Source organism: Myotis nattereri (genome assembly GCF_964212035.1).
Source record: "Myotis nattereri genome assembly, chromosome: 2".
Classification (NCBI taxonomy): Eukaryota; Metazoa; Chordata; class Mammalia; order Chiroptera; family Vespertilionidae; genus Myotis; species Myotis nattereri.
In genome coordinates this window covers 196,242,047-196,264,303 of record NC_138076.1, presented here as the reverse complement: position 1 = coordinate 196,264,303, position 22,257 = coordinate 196,242,047, and the positions used below count along the sequence as shown (strand labels likewise).

Sequence of the window (22,257 nt, the reverse complement as noted above, 5' to 3'; positions counted from 1 at the left end):
TTATAATCTTTTCATGCTCCAGTTGTCTCAACTAAAGATAGGAGGAATAATATTACCTAGTTCATAAATATAAAGCACTTAGAACAGTACATGACACATAATAAGCACTCAATTTATACTTTAACTTTATATAGGCTATGGGAAAAGAGCACAGGTTTTGGAACAGATGGGGAAAAAAATCATCCCAGTCCCACCAAACAGAAAGATCACTATCACTACTGGATGAAAATTTATGAGACAACTCTTTCTGGATAAAAAAAGCAAACTTTAATTTTAACTTTTAGTTTTCTCTAAAGTACAAAGTTAGTGATATGTTTAAAAATAACCCTTGATTCCACTCAACAAATCTATCATCTATCTATCTATCTATCTATCTATCTATCTATCTATCTATATCCTTCCTATCTAATAATAGAGAAACATGGTATTTAACCATAACTTCACTACCCTTCCCATTGGCTAATCAGCAAGATATGCAAATTAACTGCCAACCAAGATGGCGGCTGGCAGCCACACAGCTGAAGCGAACATGAGGCTTGGTTGCTCCAGTGACAGAAGAAGCCAAGGTTCCCCGCATGCCGCAGCCCAGCTCTGAGCTCCAGATGCAACAATGTTGCAATTATAGAAGGTAAACAAACCCAGAAACCTGCTTTTAGCCAGCTGCAGCCTCAGAGCTGGAGCCGGTTCTCAGCTCCAGTGACAGCTATAGAAGGTAAATAAATCCCAGAAAAAAAAAGAAAGAAAAAGAGGCTGGGAGCTTCAGTTGCCCGCCAGCCTGAAAACAGCCCTCAGCCCCTCACCCAGACTGGCCAGGCACCCCAGTGGGGACCTCCACCCTGAAGGGGGTGTGACCAGCTGCAAACAGCCATCAGCCCGTCATCCAGGCTGGCCAGGCACCCAAGCGGGACCCCCACCCTGATCCGGATCACCCTTCAGGGCAAACCAGCCAGCCCCCACCCGTGCACCAGGCCTCTATCCTATATAGTAAAAGGGTAATATGCAAACTGACCCTAACAGCAGAAAGACTGGGAATGACTGGTCACTATGACACACACTGACCACCAGGGAGCAGACGCTCAATGCAGGAGCTGACCTCTGGTGGTCAGTCGATCTCACAGCGGGGAGCTCTGCTCAGCCACATGCCAGGCCGATGGCAGCCTCTCCTGCCTCCTCAGCAGCACTAACGATGTCCGACTGTAGCTTAGGTCTGCTCCCTGCTGGCAAGTGGGCATCCCCTGAGGGCTGCCAGGCTGCCAGAGGGATGTCTGATTGCCAGCTTAGGCCCAACCCCCTGGGGAGCAGGCCTAAGCCAGCAAATGGTCACCCCTGAGGGGTCCCAGACTGCGAGAGGGCACAGGCCGGGCTGAGGGACCCCTTCCCCCAAGTGCACAAATTTTTGTGCACCGGGCCTCTAGTCCTATCTAATAAAAGAGAAACATGGTAATTAGCATATGACCGCTACCCTTCCCATTGGCTAATCAGGGAGATATGCAAATTAACTCCCAGCCAAGATGGCGGCCGGCAGCCAGGCAGCTGACCCGAACAGGGAGGCTTGCTTGCTTCAGTGATTGAGGGAGCCAAGCTTCCCCGCCTGCCTTGCCGGCCTCTCAGCTGCACTCTAAGCAACATTGTAACAAATATAGAAGCTAAACAAAACCCTGGGCTTCAGCCAGCAGGACCGCAACATTGTTTCAAATACAGAAGGGTAAACAAAGGGCAGAAACCTGCTTTCAGCAGTGGAGGTCTCATAGCTGGAGCCAAGCCTCAGAGCTAAAGATGGCCCAGAATAAAAATAAAAAAAAAGGAAAAAAGGACAGGTTGGGAGCTTCAGTCACCCGCCAGCCTGAAAATGGCCCTCAGCCCCTCACCCAGGCTGGCCAGGCACCCCAGTGGGGACCGCCACCCTGAAGGGGGTGTGACCAGCTGCAAACAGCCATCATCCCCTCACCCAGGCTGGCCAGGCACCCAAGCGGGACCCCCACCCTGATCCAGGACACCCTTCAGGGCAAACCAGCCGGCCCCCACCCGTGCACCAGGCTTCTATCCTATATAGTAAAAGGGTAATATGCCTCCCAGCACCGGGATCAGTGGAGCCGCGAGGCCTCCCAGCACCGGGATCAGCGTGACAGGGGCAGCGACCAAACCCCCTGATCGCCCTGCGGCTCTGTGTGTGACATGGGGCGTGGCCACAACCTCCCTATCTGCCCTGCTCTGTTTCTGACAGGGGGGAGCTCCTCAACCCCCTGATCAGCCCTGCTCTGTGCGTGACAGGGTGCGGGGCCACAACCCCCTGATCGGCCCTGCTCTGTGTGTGACAGGGAGGAGCTCCCCAACCCCCTGATCGCCCTGCAGCTCTGTGTGTGACAGGGTGCGGTGCCACAACCCCCTGATCGGCCCTGCTGTGTGTGTGACAGGGAGGAGCTCCCCAACCCCCTGATTGCCCTGTGGCTCTGTGTGTGACAGGGGGCGGGGCCACAACCTCCCTATCCGCCCTGCTCTGTTCCTGACAGGGGAAGGCGCCCCAACCCCCTGATCAGCCCTACCCTGAGCATGACTAGGGGTGGCATCGCAACCTCCTGATCCGCCCTGCTCTGTGCATGACAGGGGCGGTGCCCCAACTCCCCAATCGGCCCTGCTCTGAGCCTGACCAGGGGCTGCACCTAAGGATTGAGCCTGTCCTCTGCCACCCGGGAGCAGGCCTAAGCCAGCAGGTCGTTATCTCCCGAGGGGTCCCAGACTGCAAGAGGGCACAGGCCGGGCTGAGGGACCTCCTCTCCCCGCCGAGTGCACAAATTTTTGTGCACCGGGCCTCTAGAATATATATAAGAGGCTAATATGCAAAGTGTCCCCTAGGGAGTTTGACCGGGAGTTCGATCGCTTGCTATGACATGTGCTGACCATGAGGGGGCTGCACAGAATGAAGGAAGGCCCCGGCTGGCAGCCGGGGAAGGAAATTCCCAGCCGGCAGCTGGAAGACCCTAATCTGATTGGCCCTGGTCGCTGGCCAACCTAGGGACCCTACTCGTGCACGAATTTTGTGCACCAGGCCTCTAGTCCTATATAATAAAAGCCTAATATGCTAAGTGTCTGGTCAACTGGTCGACCGTTCAACCAATCAAAGCATAATATACTAATGATATGCTGTTCAACCTCTCACTATGATGTGCACTGACCACCAAGGGGCAGACGTTCCGACCAAGTTAGCTTGCTGCTGGGGTCCGGCTGATTGAGACTGAGTGAGATGGGCTGGACACACCCTGGAGCCCTCCCATGGTCCCACCCTGGCTGGTCAACCTCCTGCAACTATCCCTGCCTTGATCATGCACTGGAGGGGCCCTCGGCCTGGCCTGCACCCTCTCGCAATCTGGGACCCCTAAGGGGATGTCGGAGAGATGGTTTCGGCCCAATCCTGCAGGCCAGGCTGAGGGACCCCACTGGTGCACAAATTCGTGCACTAGGCCTCTAGTAATTAATATTTTAAAAAGACCTTATGTTAGGTGTCAGAGATAGAAGAACAACTATCACCAAAACAACAGAGAGCAACATAGCTGACACAATACTATGTGGCAAAAGCTTAACTAAGCATTACATGCATCATTTTAGATAAGGCTCACAATCTTACCTAATAATAGACAAACATGTAAATTGACTGTACCTTCGCTACACTAACCAGCCAATCAGGAGAGTATGCAAATTAACCTAACAAAGATGGTGGGTAATTTGCATACATAGGCTCCAAGCGGTGGAGTGAAGCCTGATGGCCCTGGGGCCAGCGGCGCAGTGAAGCCTCATGGCCCTGAGGCTGGCGGCACAGCGAAGCCTCACAGCTCCGGGGCCGGCTCCGGCCGGAGCCCGGCCAGAGCAAAGGCCTGGGTGCCGGGTGCTGGAGGAAAACCAGTGCTAGAAGCCAGGGGAAAGGAAGGCCTATTGCACGAATCTCTTCATGCAACAGGCCTGTAGTCTATACTAATAAAAACCTAGGTGACCCTCATGTGAGATGTTGTCACAAGATGGTTGCCAGAAAATGGCCATGTGCACAGTGGAGGCAGGGCCTATCAGCCGTTCCACGTAGTGATTCCTGGGGGTCCTGCGGCTCCACGCGGCACAGAGGAGGCCGGTCCCAGTGGAGGAGGTGGGTCATGGCAGGGGAGGGCAGTTGGGGCTATCGGGCCAGCAGGGGAGGGCAGTTGGGGCGATTGGGCCGGCAGGGGAGCGGTTAGGGGGTGATCAGGTTGGCAGGCAAAGCGGTTAGGGGCAATCAGGCAGGCAGGCGAGCGGATAGGAGCCAGCGGTCCCGGATAGTGAGAGGGATCCCCCGAGGGATCCCAGATTGGAAAGGGTGCAGGCCAGGCTGAGGGACACCCCTCTCCAGTGCACGAATTTTGTGCACTGGGCCACTAGTCTATAATAATAAAGGCATAATATGCTAATTAGACCAGATGTCCTTCAGAACGACCTTCCGGACTAAAAAGCTAGGGCTGAGAGGGAAGCCTGGGTCCCAAGTGCCAGAGGAAAGCCAGTGCTGGCAGCCGGGGGAAAGAAGGCCTACTCTTGTACAAATTTCATGCATGGGGCTTCTAGTAAACTCTATAAAATGTATCATCATCACCATCATCTATTGTTATTCCCATTTCATAGTTGAAAAACAGATTCACTCAGGCCTATCTTGTATTTGGAATACAAAGTATTCATTATTGCTCTCCTGTTTAATCACCTAAGGAAAAAAAATCTATGATATATTCTATTTTGCTATTCTGTGAGCTGTGACATAAACTGGAAAAGAAAAGGACATTGGGGCCAATGCTGACACAGCATTATAATGTGCATAAAAAGAAGTTTGGACTCATCCCCACCCCCAAGCCTCTTCCCAAAGAACAGTTAGCAGTCAAGAGTGTGCCTCACGAGTTCAAGTGAGTCTTTAATTAGGACAGGAATCAGCAAACTAAAACTGTTGGATTAGATTTGTTCCCCCTTCTATGCCTATTTTTATATGATTGGGGAACAAGAAATGGTTTTTATGTTTTGAAATCATTGGAGAAAATATCAAAAGACTAATATTTTGTGATACATGAAAATTACAAGTTAAAAATTTTCATATATAAAAGTTTTATTGGAATATAACCACACTCATTGATTTATGTATTATCTGTGGCTGCTTTTGCACTATACCAGCAAAGCTAAGACACAGACCATATGGCCCACAAAGTCTAAAATATTTACTATCTGGCCTGTTATAGAAAAAGTTTGATGACCCCTGAATTAGTGTAACTGTACTTTGATCCATCTTATTTATTGTTCTTCCCCATGAAAGTTCATTTGAAGAAAGGATTCTACTGCCTTAAAAACAAGTTGTTTTTTTTAAGTATGTAAACTTTTCAAAAGATCATCCAAGTGAACTAGCATTCTTGTTCTTTTGCCGCTCTGATGGTTCACAGTTCAGTTTGAAAACACAGACTGAGTAATTCAAGGCAATATTTGAAGATCAACTATGGGTGATCCAAACTGAGTATGAATGCTTAGCTGATGTGCAGAATATACAGTATTAATGTAAATAATGTAATTTTAATGAAAAATGCTTTTTTTCCAAAGTGGGGAAAAAGAAGGAATTGAGAAGAGTGTATTGTTTTACATTTTTGCAAATCTCTTTACTGTCTGGTTTAATAGGAGATAGCTGGATTCTTGTATTTGCTTCTGCATTCATTCTGCTGCAATTTATTGTTTTGGATGAAGTAAATAAAGAAAATCACACCTTAAACAGATGTACAGTTGGAAAGGGAATAGTAATTTAAGTCTTTTCTGATAATCGTATTATCAAAGAATAGCCATATTGATGAGTTTTTCATACTCTGAACATTCACAAGAGAGTAAAAGTGAAAAAGGCAGATAATATCTTGGTATTAAAACCTGACTGTCCAATATAAAATAACTTATTTTTGGTTTTCTTTTACAAGAGCAAGGTGAGGCTCCCTATTGTAACAGCCCTCATTCATATATTTGAAGGTTTGGGGCTATTAGTCTTTAGACTAATAGATATTTCTATGTATCACATAGTGAGCATTATTATAGGTTGATGGCAGCTTTAGAAGGGATTTTGTGTGTGTGCAGAGGGTAAGGCAGAGTAGGTGGTGATAGGTAATTTTCTCTATTATAACTTTTCTTCCTTGGTTCAAGCAAAATAGAACCACAAATGTTTCAGTTAAGCTGTTTTCTTGAAGAGAAATCATCAGCACTAAACTCAAAATATAATTCTGTAGTATTGGAGAATGTTACTGCTGCCAAAAGAAATATGAGAAACCCCAGACACAGCATGTGGGAGCTTCTCCTCAGGAAATCCTTGTGGTTAACGATTCCTGTAAATTTCAGCTGACAGAAAACACACATCATAGTACCAGAAAAATTTTGCTAAATGAATGATAGCCAAGAGTTTTTGGTTGTGCTAAGATTGTTCTGATGGTTGAAACATATTCTTGTAAGAAAAAATAAATAAAAATAGACAGGAAAACAACATTTTTGCTGAACAAGCATTTCAAGAAAATGACTCATTTAAATCCTAGACTACTTACACTTCTGCACCCCCTCCCCCATTAAACATATCAGACCCCACTCTAATGGTATATAAAGTCTGAACCGGGAGAACCAAGATGGCGGCATAGGTTAACGCTGGAGTTTGCTGCTTTGAACAACTACTTCAAAAGTGAAACTAAAAGACGGAACGGACATCACCCAGAACCACTGGAACGCTGGCTGAGTGGAAGTCCTACAACTAGGAGGAAAGAGAAACGCATACGGACACTCAGAGGAGGCGCAGTGCTGAAGTCAAATTCTGAGGTGCGGAGTGTGCGGAGCGGGCTGGCGGCGGAGGGCGAGGTTGGCGTTTTCAATGGGAGGGAGTCGCAGACTCTGAGCTCCAGATCCGGGCGAGTCTTTAGGGACCCAGACTCAAATGGGAGAAGCGGGACTGCCTGGCTTCGGTCAGAGAGAGTGCAGCTTTCTCTCCAAGCTTTGCAGCGGGTGCTGGGACTCAGAGAGGCAGAGCCCCTGGGGACAGGACTGAGAGCCGCCATAACTGCTCTCTCCGGCCCACCCTATTGATCCTGTGCGACCGCCCCGCCCAAGCCCTGCACAGAGGCATTTGCCGGATAGCCTCAGGCAAACGCCAGATTAGCACCTCCCTAGAGGACAGAAGTTCTCTCACTGCTGACACAGCTGATTCTCATAGCCACTTGGCCTGGAGGTCAAACCCTCCCTGGAATTAGCTACAACAATCAAGATTTAACTATAAGACCACGAACAAAGACCACTAGGGGGTGCACCAAGGAAGCATAACAAAATGCGGAGACAAAGAAACAGGACAAAATTGTCAATGGAAGATCTAGAGTTCAGAACCACACTTTTAAGGTCTCTCAAGAACTGTTTAGAAGCCGCCGATAAACTTAATGAGATCTACAAAAAAACTAATGAGACCCTCGATGTTATATTGGGGAACCAACTAGAAATTAAGCATACACTGACTGAAATAAAGAATATTATACAGACTCCCGACAGCAGAACAGAGGAGCGCAAGAATCAAGTCAATGATTTGAAATGTGAGGAAGCAAAAAACACCCAACCGGAGGGGCGGAATGAAAAAAGAATCCAAAAATGCGAGGATAGTGTAAGGAGCCTCTGGGACAGCTTCAGGCGTACCAACATCAGAATTATAGGGGTGCCAGAAGATGAGAGAGAGCAAGATATTGAAAACCTATTTGAAGAAATAATGACAGAAAACTTCCCTCACCTGGTGAAAGAAATGGACTTACAGGTCCAAGAAGCGCAGAGAACCCCAAACAAAAGGAATCCAAAGAGGACCACACCAAGACACATCATAATTAAAATGCCAAGAGCAAAAGACAAAGAGAGAATCTTAAAAACAGCAAGAGAAAGAAACTCAGTTACCTACAAGGGAATACCCATACGACTGTCAGCTGATTTCTCAACAGAAACTTTGCAGGCCAGAAGGGAGTGGCAAGAAATATTCAAAGTGATGAATACCAAGAACCTACAACCAAGATTACTTTATCCAGCAAAGCTATCATTCAGAACTGAAGGTCAGATAAAGAGCTTCACAGATAAGGAAAAGCTAAAGGAGTTCATCACCACCAAACCAGGATTATATGAAATGCTGAAAGGTATCCTTTAAGAAGAGGAAGAGGAAGAAAAAGGTAAAGATACAAATTATGAACAACAAATATGCATCTATCAACAAGTGAATCTAAGAATCAAGTGAATAAATAATCCGATGAACAGAATGAACTGGTGATTATAATAGAATCAGGGACATAGAAAGGGAATGGACTGACTATTCTTGGGGGGGAAAGGGGTGTGGGAGATGCGGGAAGAGACTGGACAAAAATCGTGCACCTATGGATGAGGACAGTGGGTGGGGAGTGAGGGCGGAGGGTGGGGCGGGAACTGGGAGGAGGGGAGTTATGGGGGGAAAAAAGAGGAACAAATGTAATAATCTGAACAATAAAGATTTAATTAAAAAAAAAAAGAAAGAAAGAAAGAAAAAAAAAGTCTGAACCACTCTAAAGCACTGTTTATTTTCTGAATGATTTATGATGCATTCTGCAGAAGTGCCAATACCTTTATTGCTTGTTTGCATTTAAGAAGGAAGGTTCCTGGCCAGCATGGCTCAGTGGTTGAGCGTCAACCTATGAACCAGGAGGTCATGGTTCTTTTCTCATTCAGGGCTCAGGTTGCAGGCTTGATCCCCAGAAAGGGGAGTGTAGAAGGCAGCCGATCCATGATTCTCTCTCATCATAAAAAAAAAGCTCTAGCTCAGTGATGGCGAACCTTTTGAGCTCAGCGTGTCAGCATTTTGAAATCCCTAACTTAACTCTGGTGCTGTGTCACATATAGAAATTTTTTGATATTTGCAACCATAGTAAAACAAAGACTTATATTTTTGATATTTATTTTATATATTTAAATGCCATTTAACAAAGAAAAATCAACCAAAAAAATGAGTTCGCGTGTCACCTCTGACACACGTGTCATAGGTTCGCCACCACTGCCCTAGCTGGTATGGCTCAGTGGATAGAACGTCGGCCTGTGGACTGGAGGGTTCCAGGTTCGATTTGGTCAAGGGCACATACCTTGGTTTGATCCTCAGCCCTTTCACACTCTGTCTCTGCCTCCCTTCCACTCTCTCTAAAAATCAATGGAATAATATCCTCCAGTGAGGAGTAACAAAAATAAAGAAGGAAGATTAGTGTAGAAATAGAGGAAAGGGTGAGGGGTAAATGCTTTTATTATTTGGCTCTCTTCTAAACTGCTTTAAACCCTCACAAGTAGAACAAGTTGTAACCTTTCAGTTCTAGCCAAGAGAGAAGAACAGGCCAAACATGGAAGAATTAGGTAGCCTATTCTATAATAGACATTAACTGAACATCTTCTTTGTGCAAGGTAATATCTGGGCACAGGGGAGAAAACAAAACAGATGAGATCCTTGTTAAAAAGTTTTATTCTACGATACTTCTGATAAGACCATGGTATACTGGCTTTCAATAATACCAACAAAAATACTGAGTGGTCTTGTACTTTTCAGTTAGGCCACTATGTTTCAGGAAAATCCTCTCTTAATCACAGCTACTCTCAGGGACTGTATACCCTTTTAGAAAAGCAAATTGTAGTCTGTAACTACTACTGGCCAAATTCTGATTCTGGTTCCTCACAAAGTATCTGCTCAGTCTTCTAGATGTCAATGACTCAGTGCTAACAGCATTCCACTGGCTAGAAAAAGGGGAACTTAAATGACAAGCTTCATTTGTTCATGTATCACTAATCAAATATTTATTGAGCACCTATTATACGTCAGGCACCAGAGTTATAGTAGTTTTCTGCCATTAACTTCTCTCTGGGGATGCTCAAGAAAAAGTTAACTTTTTCCCTAGTTATAAAAAGGGAACGAAGTTCAACTGCTCAACTTCACAGATTTTTTTGGTTTTATTTTTGAGTTAAAAATGCAAACAGTACAGTCCTAGCTGGTTTGGCTCAGTGGATGGAGCGTCGGCCTGGGGACTGAAGGGTCCTGGGTTTGATTCCAGTGAAGGGCACATGCCTGGGTTGCAGGCTCAATCCCCAATAGGGAGTGTGCAGGAGGCAGCCGATCAATGATTCTCTCTCATCATTGATGTTTCTATCTCTCCCTCTCCCTTCTCTGAAATCAATAAAAAAATATTTTTTTTTAAAATGTAAACAGTACAAAAAGATATAAAATGTGAACTAACTTTCTTTATCCTACCTCTGACTCCTACTCACTCTCCCCAAATGTAACAAACATTCTTTAGTTTGTGAATCGCTTCCCCCACCCCCAATTTAGTACCCATTTATGATTGAAAGTGGTTGGCAATGGAGGGACCAAGATGATTCCTAGATTTCTGGTTTGAACAATTAGGTGGTGCTATTTACTAAAATATAAAATAATGGCAGAGCAACAAATCTGAAGAGGAAGGTGATGAGTTAGAGGTACCTGTGAGATATTCAAATGTGAATAACTTGGACCTAAAGTATCTGGACCTAAAGATTCTGGAGATCAGCCTAGTTTGAATGCAGGGATTTAAGTTTTTAGCAAATAGGTATGGCGACAAATCAATATGGTAGCATATAGTTATGGAAATCTGGAATAGGTAAGCTCAGTTAGAGATAATACATAGTATGAGAAGACAAGAGGGCCCTAAGAAAGATCAGTATTTTGGAAAAGAGTAGTGAAAAGCTGGAAAATAATAAGGTTAACAGTAAAAATAGTTAAACATTTGTTGAGTTGCTTATATGCTTAGGCATTACAGTTAAGCATGTTTTATAATACCCAATTTACTCCTAACAAACTTCTGAATACTACTATTCATATTTTAGAAAGAAATTGGGGCATATGGAGGTTAAATAACTTGTCCAATGTTACCCAGAAGAATGTGAAGCTAACTGGTCTGCCTCCAAAGCCCACACCCTTAACCAAAACACAAAATTGCCTCTTTGAGGAAAAAGGAGATCTAGAAGGAACAACCAAGTCTTCTCTCTCAAGTTCATCTTGCTGTTTTAAAAGGTAGGTTATTATTCAGGTGTGGTGAGGCCAACAGATTAGGAGACAACTGCCATTGAAAAGATAGTTTGTTACACTCATAGATCCTCAGAAGGGGGCAGGCCATGCTGAGAAGGGGACAGCACCAGGTTGTCCTCATCTCAAATTATCCCCCTTTCACTGGTGGCTTTAGTCCCTTGAATCTAGAAACACAAATTTTGAATCCCCCCCCCCCCCCACTCCACCCCGCCCATGAATATATTTTGAAGAGTGGCAACTCCTTCAAACTTTCATAGAACTGGTATTCTTATGATCTACAGGCTCCATGATTTTTCTGTTGACTCATCCTTAAGAGAGTTCTATATTTATTAGACTTGGGTTAACAAAGTAACAATTAGGAATAATTCAGGCAGAAACCAGAGGGAAATTTTCAGGTATAAAATGCAAAGAAGAAGAAGAATCAAAAGGCAGATCAATTTAGAAATCTAGTTACCAACGGTGAAAGAGCCATATAGCAGGCATTAATATGAACAAGATCACAAACAAAATAAAGCAAGTATTCCAGTGCTGCAGCTGCCCACAGGCTATGGGGTTCATAGGTAGTGGGAATCTGGAAATGGCCCTTGACCTGCTCCCCCCTCTACAGCAGAGTTTACCTCTGGTTTAGAGATGCCAGCAGAGGCAGCTAATTCTGTTTGATACTACCCAGATGCAATTTTTTTTTTTAATCACAGGAGGATATCAGTGTAGGTTCTCATCTGTTTGGTTAACCCCTTCCCCACCATATCTTTCCCAAACAACAGCAGCAGTGAACATGTGTCAGGCACTGTTCTAAGCATTCTTACAGACTAACTCATCTCATCTTTGCAATAACCTTATGAGCCAGAACTCATTTAAGATAAAAGGAAACGAAGGCAAGCATGGAAAGACCAAGTAACTTGGCCTCGGACATGTCATAAATGATAGAGCCAGGATTTGAACCTAGGCAGCTGAGCAAGAGCCAAATCTGTTATTTTCTCTGCTACAATGCAAAAAACTTAGAGTAAAGAAGTTCATTAACTTAGTCTAATATAGTATTTTGTATAATTTGTATATTTTTAAAACAAGAAGCTGGACTTGTAATTTTAAAATCATTTAACAGATTAAGTTAGAAAATTCACAATAGGTCAACATGTCTTCTGATAATATCTACATTTATTCCCAGTCATTTATGTTTCAGGTGACCTATAATCCATATGTATTTGCCTCAGATTACACAAGCCTAGAAACTGGCTGCAAAGAATCTTGGGGCTAAAAAAATAATAATACTCTATTCTTACAAATTACTTTCAAGTTCAGCTCATTGGGTTTAAAAAATAACTCATGCATGCATACAAGTCCTTTGGTTGCTCTCTAACCTCCCCCCTCCCCCTACCATTTGTCTCTGGATCTATTCTTGTTCATCAAATTATGTTGATCATTATATTCCACATATGAGTGAGATCATGTGATATTTATCTTTCTCCGACTGGCTTATTTCACTTAGCATAATGCTTTCCAGTTCCTTCCATGCTGTTGCAAATGGTAAAAGTTCCTTCTTTTTTATAGCGGTATAGTATTCCATTGTGTAGATGTACCACAGTTTTTAATCCACTCATCTGCTGATGGGCACTTAGGTTGTTTCCAAATCTTAGCTAGTGTAAATTGTGCTGCTATGAACATAGGGGTGCATATATACCTTTTCTGATTGGTGTTTAGCATAACCAATGGATACTGACACTGGGGCAGTGGGGGCTTGCCTGGGGTGAGAATGACTGGGCAGGGGGGGTCAATTGGGGAAAAAGGAGACATATGTAAAACTTTAGATTTGTCAATGTGCACGAATCCGTGCTGCACTGGACCACTAGTGTGGGATATAAAACTGAAACTCATGAACACAAAAGCAGTGTGGTGATTGCCAGAGTGATAGGGGTGGGGGGAGAAAGGGGGCCTAATATAAGGTGACAGGAGATTTGACTTTGGTTTGTGGGCACACAGTGCAATATACAGATGTTGTAAACATAGAAGCCCACACCTGAAACCTAGATGTTCATGTTGACCAATGTCACCCAATCATTGTAATAAATAAATATTAATATTAAAAAGAAAAAATAACTTATGACACAGGAGAGAAAATATGGCTCACATATGATAAAATTGATTTAATTTACAATAAACCCATATAAAAAATAAGAAAAAGATTTTAAAAACTGTAAAATGAGCAAAGGGTATAAACAGGCAGTTCAAAGGAAAAAAACATACATACCTTAATCAATAAAGAAATTTAAAAAAAAAATAAAGACAAGATCATAAAATTTTCCCTAAAATAAAACTGCTTATCTACAAAAAACAAACAAAAAAACATGTCGGACTTTAACCTTGATTGAAGACATGCAAATTAAAGATAATTTTATCTGGTAGTTGGCAATAATTAAGAAGTTTGATCATATTTAGTTTTGCCAAGGGTATGAGGAAATAGATACTTCATACACTATTAGTGGGAATATAGCTATGAAAACATAAATGTATGCATCTACTGAACTAGCAATTCTACTATGCATTTGTTCTATGGGTATAACTATAGAAGTCAGCTAAATGTACATATGAGAATACTGACTACTATAATCATTTAAGAACCCATTTACATTTAAAAAAGTCAAATTATACATTTCTATGTGTATTAGACATATATTTGCATATATGTATATATGAATATAATTATACTGAATATGATCTGGAAGAAAACTGATTACAGTAGTTACTTGTGAGGAGAAAAGTGAAAGAAATTGGGGAAGGAAAGGGGGATTAAGGGAGGGCTGATGCTTTCCCTGTATTTGACTTAAAAATATATATATATATTTTATTGATATTTTACAGAGAGGAAGGGAGAGGGTTAGAGTTAGAAACATCGATGAGAGAGAAACATTGATCAGCTGCCTCCTGCACACCCGCTACTGGGGATGTGCCCGTAACCAAGGTATATGCCCTTGACTGGAATCAAACCTGGGACCCTTCAGTCCACAGGCTGACGCTCTATCCACTGAGCCAAACCGGTTAGGACTGTATTTGACTTTTTACAATGAGAATATGTTTATGTTATTTATGTGGAAAAAGGTACCCAGCATAAGGCTGATCTTAAAAAAAAAGGTGTTGAATTGTTAGTTTAGCAGATTAATTAGAATGGTCCGGTGTACTTTTCTCTTTCAAAACTAATGAACTCCCTAGCCGGGCAGCTCAGTTGGTTAGAGTGTTGTCCTGATATGCCAAAGTTTCAGGTTCAAGTCCTGGTCACAGCACATACAAAAATCAACCAATGAATGCATAAATGAGTGGAACAACAAATCTCTCTCTCTCTCTCTCTCTCTCTCTCTCTCTCTCTCTCTCTCTTTAAAAAAAAACAAAAAAAACCCCACACCCACTAATGATCTACTCAACTATTACACAGTTCCTTGATTTAAAATGTATTATATCAAAGCCATACTATTAGGTCTTGAAAAATGCTAACTATTGTCAGATGCCAGATGATATTTGATCTCTGCAAGTGTATATTTAAACACAAAAAGCAATAGGAAACTAGAGATAGCTACTAACTGAAGGCAGAAGGCAGGAAACATTGGCACAGAAACCTGAAATTGTAGAATTTTGTTAATGAAGACTTCACACCTATATAAATCTGTGCTTATTTAGAAGCCTTTGACTGTCATTCCCTTGTTAACAGAATTTATCAAATTACTTAGTTAACTTTTCTTTAAATGTTTGTATAAATTTTAATTCCTTCAGAAAAAAGTACTGAACTTTAAGTTATATATTTTTAAAATTTCCACCATTCCAATAGAACTTCTAAAAGATTTTGTATTCAAAACAAAATATTTAAGAAAAAAGATATCTGTAATTAGTTAGTAATTAGATTTGATAGGAATATTTGCCTGGAAACATTTATTAGCTACCAAAATATTTTTTTTAAATATTTTCTCTTTAGCTATAGCTTAAAGCTACAAATCTAAATGCAATTATCACATATAGAACATCATTAAAAAATGACTGAAAAGGATGAACTCCTGTTCTCAACTGCTATTTTCTTATTTCTTTCCAGGCTAATTGCAGAACATCAGAAAATAAGCTGATGAGGAAGACTGTCATTACCAAATTATACAAGGTAGCTATTTTCTCTATTTTTAAGGAATAAGCTTTCAATATATACCAGTAAAGCGCTAAAACTGTCATAATTAACAAAATCCTACAAAGGAAAAGAAATTTCCCCATTACTATTAATGACATTGCCAATATGCTGTTTCTACGTATTTTTCACTTCTCTTTAATCAGTATACAATCAGAAAGTATAATTTGAAAGCAACCACTTATTGTCTTCCACCCTCCCCACCTTAAACCTTAATATAATAAAAATAGTACCTTGCAACGTACAAGATATTACAAAATAATAGGAAACACTTTTCGTAGCCTGCTCATCTCAACATAACTTCTAAATTATTATTCCAAAACCCCCAAATCCAAGTGTGAATTGTTCCTCAATATCAGCAAAGCAAAATCTAATCATAGAATTCAAAAAGATTAAGTAGGCTAAAAGGGTCCATAAAAATTAGTTCAACTAATTAAACTACTCACAGACAGCATAGTTCTAATTTCTCCAATTGACCTAGATGAAAAATTTACTGCCTCTGGCACATGTTCTTTGATCCGTACACGTCTTTCTTTGATGGTTCCCACTTGTTTCTCCAGAACTATACTAGAAAATGGCCACTGAACCGGAGGGCGTGTCTTCATCATTACTAAGCATTTTCCTATCAGAAGCAGCTCTTTGAAAAACCTGAACATTTTCTTCAGTGCCACTCAGTATTACTCAGTAAATGCAGAAAAAGTAATAGGGAAAATGGTTTAAAAAAAAATGCCTTTAAGAGGATATTACTTAATATTTGTGTTTACATAAAAGTTTTTGAAAACCAGGAGCAGGTATGACATATAAATTCATAAATTTTCCTGACTACAGGCTTCTGATATTTCCAACAGAAATGCATCCCATCCAATTAATTTTATATAGAATGTTATAAACAACAAAACATTAAAAAAGTAACATTTTTTCTATATAATAATACAAATGTACTTAATTACAATATAGAGTCCAAAACAAAATAAATTGGAAGATGAAGAGATGCAAAGGGAGAAAGTTGATTTATACAGATTATACACTCAACTGACTGAAAATGAAGAACAACAGAGACTTGGTCTTAACTAAGGGAACAGAAGGTAGCAATAATGGATTGAGCTCTCCCTACCGATATCTGGTTAATCAACTGGCATATATTGGGGGCTTACTGAATGCAGAGCAAAAGCAAGGTGAGAAATTAAAACTACCATGTTAAAGTGCTTTAGAAAAAAAAAAATAGAGCCAGGTCAGACACATTGGCAAAATGTTGGGTGTGAGAAGAGCATGTAATAAACTTTAAAATGAGGTTTGGATATTAGTATATCACATCCAACCTTCTTTTCTTTTTTCCTTATTCCTAATAATAATAATGTGGAGACAGAATTTGTGATTCTGTTAAGAGATAAAGCAGAGAATCTGTAAGGAAAAGTAAAAAAACCCCACACAGGGCAAAGTAGATGTACACTGAAGTAGGAAATCCACTTTAATAAAGGTGTTAAAGACATATTAACGGTTATGAATTAATGAGCAAAATCCCAACAATAAACTATAGGTAGCCAGATTCAGTCAGCTAAAAACATTACAATGTGGCCCTAGCTGGTTTGGCTCGGTGCATAGAGTGTCAACCTTCGGACTGAGGGTCCCAGGTTCAATTCCAGTCAAGGGCACATACTGGGTTGTAAGCCCAATTCCCAATGTGGGCCCGATCCCCAAGGGGGTGCGGGAGGCGTCCGATCGATGATTCTCTCTCATCGTTGATGTTTCTATCTCTCTCTCCCTCTCCTTCCTCTCTGAAATTAATAAAAAATATATTTAAAAAATAAAAACATTACAATGTAGATTTAAAAATAAATGATGTCCTCAAGTTTGTTATTTAAAATAAAAACTACTGAACATTTTGATCATAGTGGGAATAACAACAGGTCTCAATCTACAATAATAAAAGGGTAATATGCTAATTAGACCAGATGTTTTCTGGGCGTCATTCCGGACTTCCTTCCTGACGAAGCCAGGGCCAGAGGGAAGCCAGCCCAGGTCCCAGGTGCCTGCTGGCAGCTGAAGGAGGGAAGCCTGTGCCGGCAGCCGGGGGAAGGAAGGCCTACTCTTGCATGAATTTTTGTGCATTGGGCCTCTAGTAGCTATATAAGCAATAATCTAAAAATCCAGAGGCAGTGAAGTCAATACACTGTCTAACACTGCTGCTGTGGAGTACATTGAGCTTTGGGCCTTTCTCCTAAATCTTTATGCCATGATTTGCTTCTGGAAACATGGGGAACAAACTCCTGGTACAGAACCAAGAAAACTAAAATTGAGGCAGAGTGTCTGATCTAAACACAGACTGTAAATGAGTGGAATTTCTCCCTGTATTTCCTAATTAATGGAAGCCTCTAAGGGCCTACTCTAACTCAACTTACCAGATTTGAAAATAATTTCATACTAAATGATGATCCTTCATATAAAAAATGGGAAGCTAACTTTAAATAAATTAAGTGATTCAATCAAGATACCCTTACTAATTAATGCCTTTCCACAAGGCTTTTAAAAAATGAAAGTCTTTATATCTATATATATATAAAAGCCGAAGCAACCATTTGACCATTAGCTATGACACGCTCTGACCATCAGGGTTCAGATGCTCAACTCACGGGAATGGAAACATGGAACAGACTGATGAATCTCAGAGGAAAGTGGGGAGGGCAGGAAGAGATTAACCCAAGATCTTATATGCATACTAAAGGCCTGGTGCATGCACCAGTTGGGTCCCTCAGCCTGGCCTGCGGGGATTGGGCTGAAACCAGCAGTCCAACATCCCCCTAGGAGTCCTGGATTGCAAAAGGGTGCAGGCCAGGCTGAGGGACTCCACCAGTGCACGAATCTGTGCACCGGGCCTCTAGTAACTCTATAAGAGAGCAAGATAAAATGTTAAAATCTAAACTGGAACTCTGAAGATATGTGAAGAAGCCAAAATGGAAGAGACAACATGACCCAGACAAAAAAAAGTGAAGACTTGTTTCTCAAGATACTTTTTTATAATTCATGTTATAAAACACATTTATGAGATCAACCAAAGGACTTGTATGCATGCATATAAACATATCAATGGACACAGACACTAGGGAGTGAGGGCATAAACAGGGGTGGGGGGGGGGTGGGAGGGCAATGGGGGGATAAGGACACATGTGTAATAGCTTAATCAAGAATGAATGAAAGAAAGAAAGAAAGAAAGAAAGAAAGAAAGAAAGAAAGAAAGAAAAGGAGGGAGGGAGGGAGGGAGGGAGGAAGGAAAGAAGGAAGGGAGGAAGGGAGGGAGGGAAAGGAAAGGAATAGAAATAGCTTAGGCTGAGTATCACCCCTGCCCCCTGCCAAAATGGAATGCAGCTGGAAAAAAAAAATAAAGAATTATATAGGGGCAAAAAACCACACAAACAAACAAAAAAACCCAACAAATTTATGCTTGCATATCTGGTGATAAACTAGCTTTGGTCTTAATGGTCAGTCTTTTATATCAATACTAGAGGCCCAGTGCATGAAATTCATGCACTGGGGATGGGTGGGGGGTCCCTTAGCCCAGCATGTGCCCTCTCGCAGTCTGGGACCCCTCCCTCCTTACTGCCCACCTGCTTGCTGCTTCCTACCGCTCGGCTTGCTGCTCCTTAGCACTGCCGCGAAGGCCTTGGGTCTGCTGGGTGTCGGGCCTACGGGTTTGTGTCTCTGATACCCCCAGCAGTCCCAGCACCTTGATGGCAGGGCTTGGGGCTGCGGGTCTTTGAAGGGCCCCAGCAGTCCCAGCACCAAGGTGGTGGGCCTTGGGGCTGCTGGGTACAGGCCGCCCGCTGCGTGTTTGTGTCTTCTATCAGGCCCCCAGTAGCCCCAGCACCGCCTAAATAACTTAAGGGAAACTTTATTTAGTCTTCTTTTAAAAGCAATCTAGTTTAAAAATGAGTTGCAGTTAAGAGAGAACAAAGAACATGGTACCTAAGAGTGAGATAGACAGAGGAGAGGCTGGGCACTGGTCAGGGGCTTACATGCCAACTGTTCTCCACCTGGGAAATGATGTAAAATCGGTTTCTTTAGTTTTCTGCTTAATGGTCCTCTCCAGAGAGTGGAGTGGCATCTGCTCGCTTCTCCCTGGGGCCTGACTTGGTGGTCGCCTTGGGGTCTGGCTGCGCTCCAGCGGGATCCGCACGGGCCTGCCTGCTCCGCCTGGCCCTGCCACACGTTGCTTCCTCTGAGTCTTCCTTGGGCACAGCCCCGGTCCATCCCCTCCTCCTGTGTCTCCCACCCCTTCCACAGGGCCGATAAAGAGGCCCACACAGAGTTCAGGTCTGCAAGGAGCTGGTCCTCTGCTTTCAGAACCTTCGGGATCTCCTCTTGCAATTGTTTCCTTCCATGACCTTCCTTCCCTACCTCCGGAATCTTCCTGGAGCACCGCATGCCTGCCCTCCAGCAGCAGGTTGTCTTTGTGTGGCTTTCAGGGCAGCCTTCAGGGCCTGGTGGCTGCACTGCAGCCCTTCCTCGTTGGGCGCCGGGCCTGAGGCCCGGCCGGGAAGGCAGGCGGCTCCCCAGCAAGTCCCGCTGCACCAGGCACACGTGCGCCCATCCCAAACCGCTCCCTCCAGGCATGGCGGCTCCACACTGTGCTCAGGGCCTGGGAGTTAAGCAGCAGGGTGGTCCTGATGCGCCGGTGGCTGTGGCAGCCAAGCAGAGTTCCGACAGGCTGCGGCTGGGGGCTGGGGGCGCCCCCTGGGTGGCGGCCCCTGCCAGCAGCTGCAAGAGGCTGGCCTCAGATTTGGACTTGAGCAGGTGGGGCAGGCGGGGCAGCAGCTGGGCAGGGGGGCAGCAGCTGGGCAGGGGGGCGGCGGCGGAGGCGGGGCAAGGGCGGGGGTGAAGGGGCCTGTGGTAAATCTAGGGGCTGGGGCGCTGGCTCCACCACAGGGGCTGGGGTCACAAAGTCTTGCAAGGAGGTAGAGAGGGTGCCGTAGGCAGAGTCCATGGAGCAGGAGCTGCCCTCCCCGGGGCCCAGGGCCAGCAGCTCGCTGGTCAGTGTGACAGATGAGGCGGTGGTACTGAGGGACATCTCGTCCGATTGGGAGCTGAAGGGGCCGCCCTCGAACTCGGTAGAGGAGAGCGTCTCCCCGGACTCCAGCACCACCACGGCCAGGGTCTCCGTGGAGCTGTCCGGGGCGCAGTGCTGGGAATCCAGGCTGTTGCTGCTTTTGCGCAGGATGGTGGCGAATCTGGCGGCAGAAGTGCTACTCTCCCCACCCTCCTCTTCCTCCTCATCTTCCTCTTCGTCCTCCTGCTCCTCCTCCTCCTCCTCCTCCTCCAGGCTCTGTAGGTGCTGCTGGCTGCCCGCGTGCTCCTGCACATGCAGCTGCTGCAACTGGTTCTGGGCATTGTAAATGGTGTCCACCCAGCCCTGGCACAGAGCCTGTCCGCTGGCCTGGAACGTGTAGGCCCCCACGTGCTGTGGAACTTGTTCCGGTAGATGAGGAGGAAGGAGCCAGGGTCCCGCAGCTCCCGGCACACGATCTTGTCCACCAGCAGTGGTGGCATGATGACCCTGGTCCCCTCAGCCTTCTTCACTGCCTTGGTCACTAAGAGCAGGTCCGTGAAGAGGAAGCAGTACACATCCATCTTGCTGTCCTTTCCCTCCTTCATCCTCAGGCTGCTCTCCAACAGCAGCTGACGCGTCTCCTCTGGGGAGGCACCTGGGATGGGCACGGTCAGGTCCAGGAGCAGAAATTCCTTCAGGAGCTTGTCCACCTCGTCATTGCTACCCTCCACCACCTCGTAGGCGTCCATGCTGCTCACCACGGCGGCCAGCTGCTGCCGCTCCTGTCGCTGTCACATGCACGCGTTCACGTGGCGGATGAAGCGCTCCACGGAGCTGATCATGGTGATGACGGCCTCCTTGGCACGTGGCTCGTCCCTCTTCCTCAGCACCGACTAGAGCAGCAGCGGGTACTTGGTGAGCCACTGGTGGGGCTTGGCGAGCATGTCGCTCAGCTTCAGTCGCTGGCACTGCCGGTACTTCTCGGCCCACATCACCTAGGCTGGGAAGAGGTTGTTGTCCTCCATGCAGCCCTCCACCTCCATGCAGTACCGGATGTAGGGTTTGACGAGGGAGCCGAACATCTTGAAGCCTTTGAGGAGGTCCCGGGCTGCAGCAGCCCCCGCGTGCGCAGCGCCTTCTCCACCATCGGCGCCATCACGCTGCCCCACAGCCCGCGGTGCAGACGCGCGATCTTGGGGATGTTGCTGAACAGGAGCGGGTTTTGGAGGTGTCGGGACTCCTCCCCAGGGCGACCCTTTACCCGGGAGTCCCTGCCGCTCCATTCACCCCCTCGGCCAGCGGGGAGCGCCCTAGGTGGGTCCGCTGCTCTGGGCGCTGGGGAGGAGGAGGCTGGCAGAGGGCGAGGCCCTAAAGCAGGAGGAAGCCTTGGAAGGCAGGCAAGGAGCCCAGGACTCAAGGCGCCACCCCGCATCTCGCTGGGGCCTGCACCCAGGAGTGCCATGGCTGCGGCAGGGCTACCGGCTGGGCTTGGAAGTGAGTCTTCCACGAACAGTCCCAGCAGCCTGCCTGGTGTGGGTGGGGGTTCGGGTCACCTTGAGGGAGGCTCCGGCCTTTCTCTGCTCCTCTCCTGGTGGAGCGGTGGGACTCCAGCACTGAGGTCAGAGGAGCCGCCTTCCAGCCCCCAGGCCGCTTCTCGGAGTTGTAAGTTTCACCATTGGCCTCTGCCTAGGAGAGGACCTCTGCACCCCCAGGGTGCATAATACAGGGCTTCCATCAAGCTCCGCTGATCCCGGGGCCGGGATGACTCTCAGCTCCGCTGATCCCGGGGCCCTGAGGCCTCTCGGCTCCGCTGATCCCGGGGCCCTGAGGCCTCTCGGCTCTGCTGATCCCGGGGCCCTGAGGCCTCTCGGCTCTGCTGATCCCGGGGCCCTGAGGCCTCTCGGCTCCGCTGATCCTGCGGCCCTGAGGCTTCTCGGCTCCACTGATCCCAGGGCCCTGAGG

At 45.2% G+C, this 22,257-nt stretch overlaps 1 protein-coding gene and 1 pseudogene across 4 annotated transcripts in view; both read right to left on the bottom strand.

Annotated features, from left to right (window-relative positions):
* VEZT (vezatin, adherens junctions transmembrane protein) overlaps positions 1–22,257 on the bottom strand; it is a gene marked incomplete at its 5' end in the record, with an annotated part of 73,053 nt that overhangs the window by 37,434 nt on the left and 13,362 nt on the right. The gene's annotated exons all lie outside the window — the stretch shown is intronic.
* Positions 19,881–21,757, bottom strand: LOC308512506 (pleckstrin homology domain-containing family G member 5-like; annotated as a pseudogene). The gene has a single exon. The product of its transcript is annotated as a pleckstrin homology domain-containing family G member 5-like (transcript).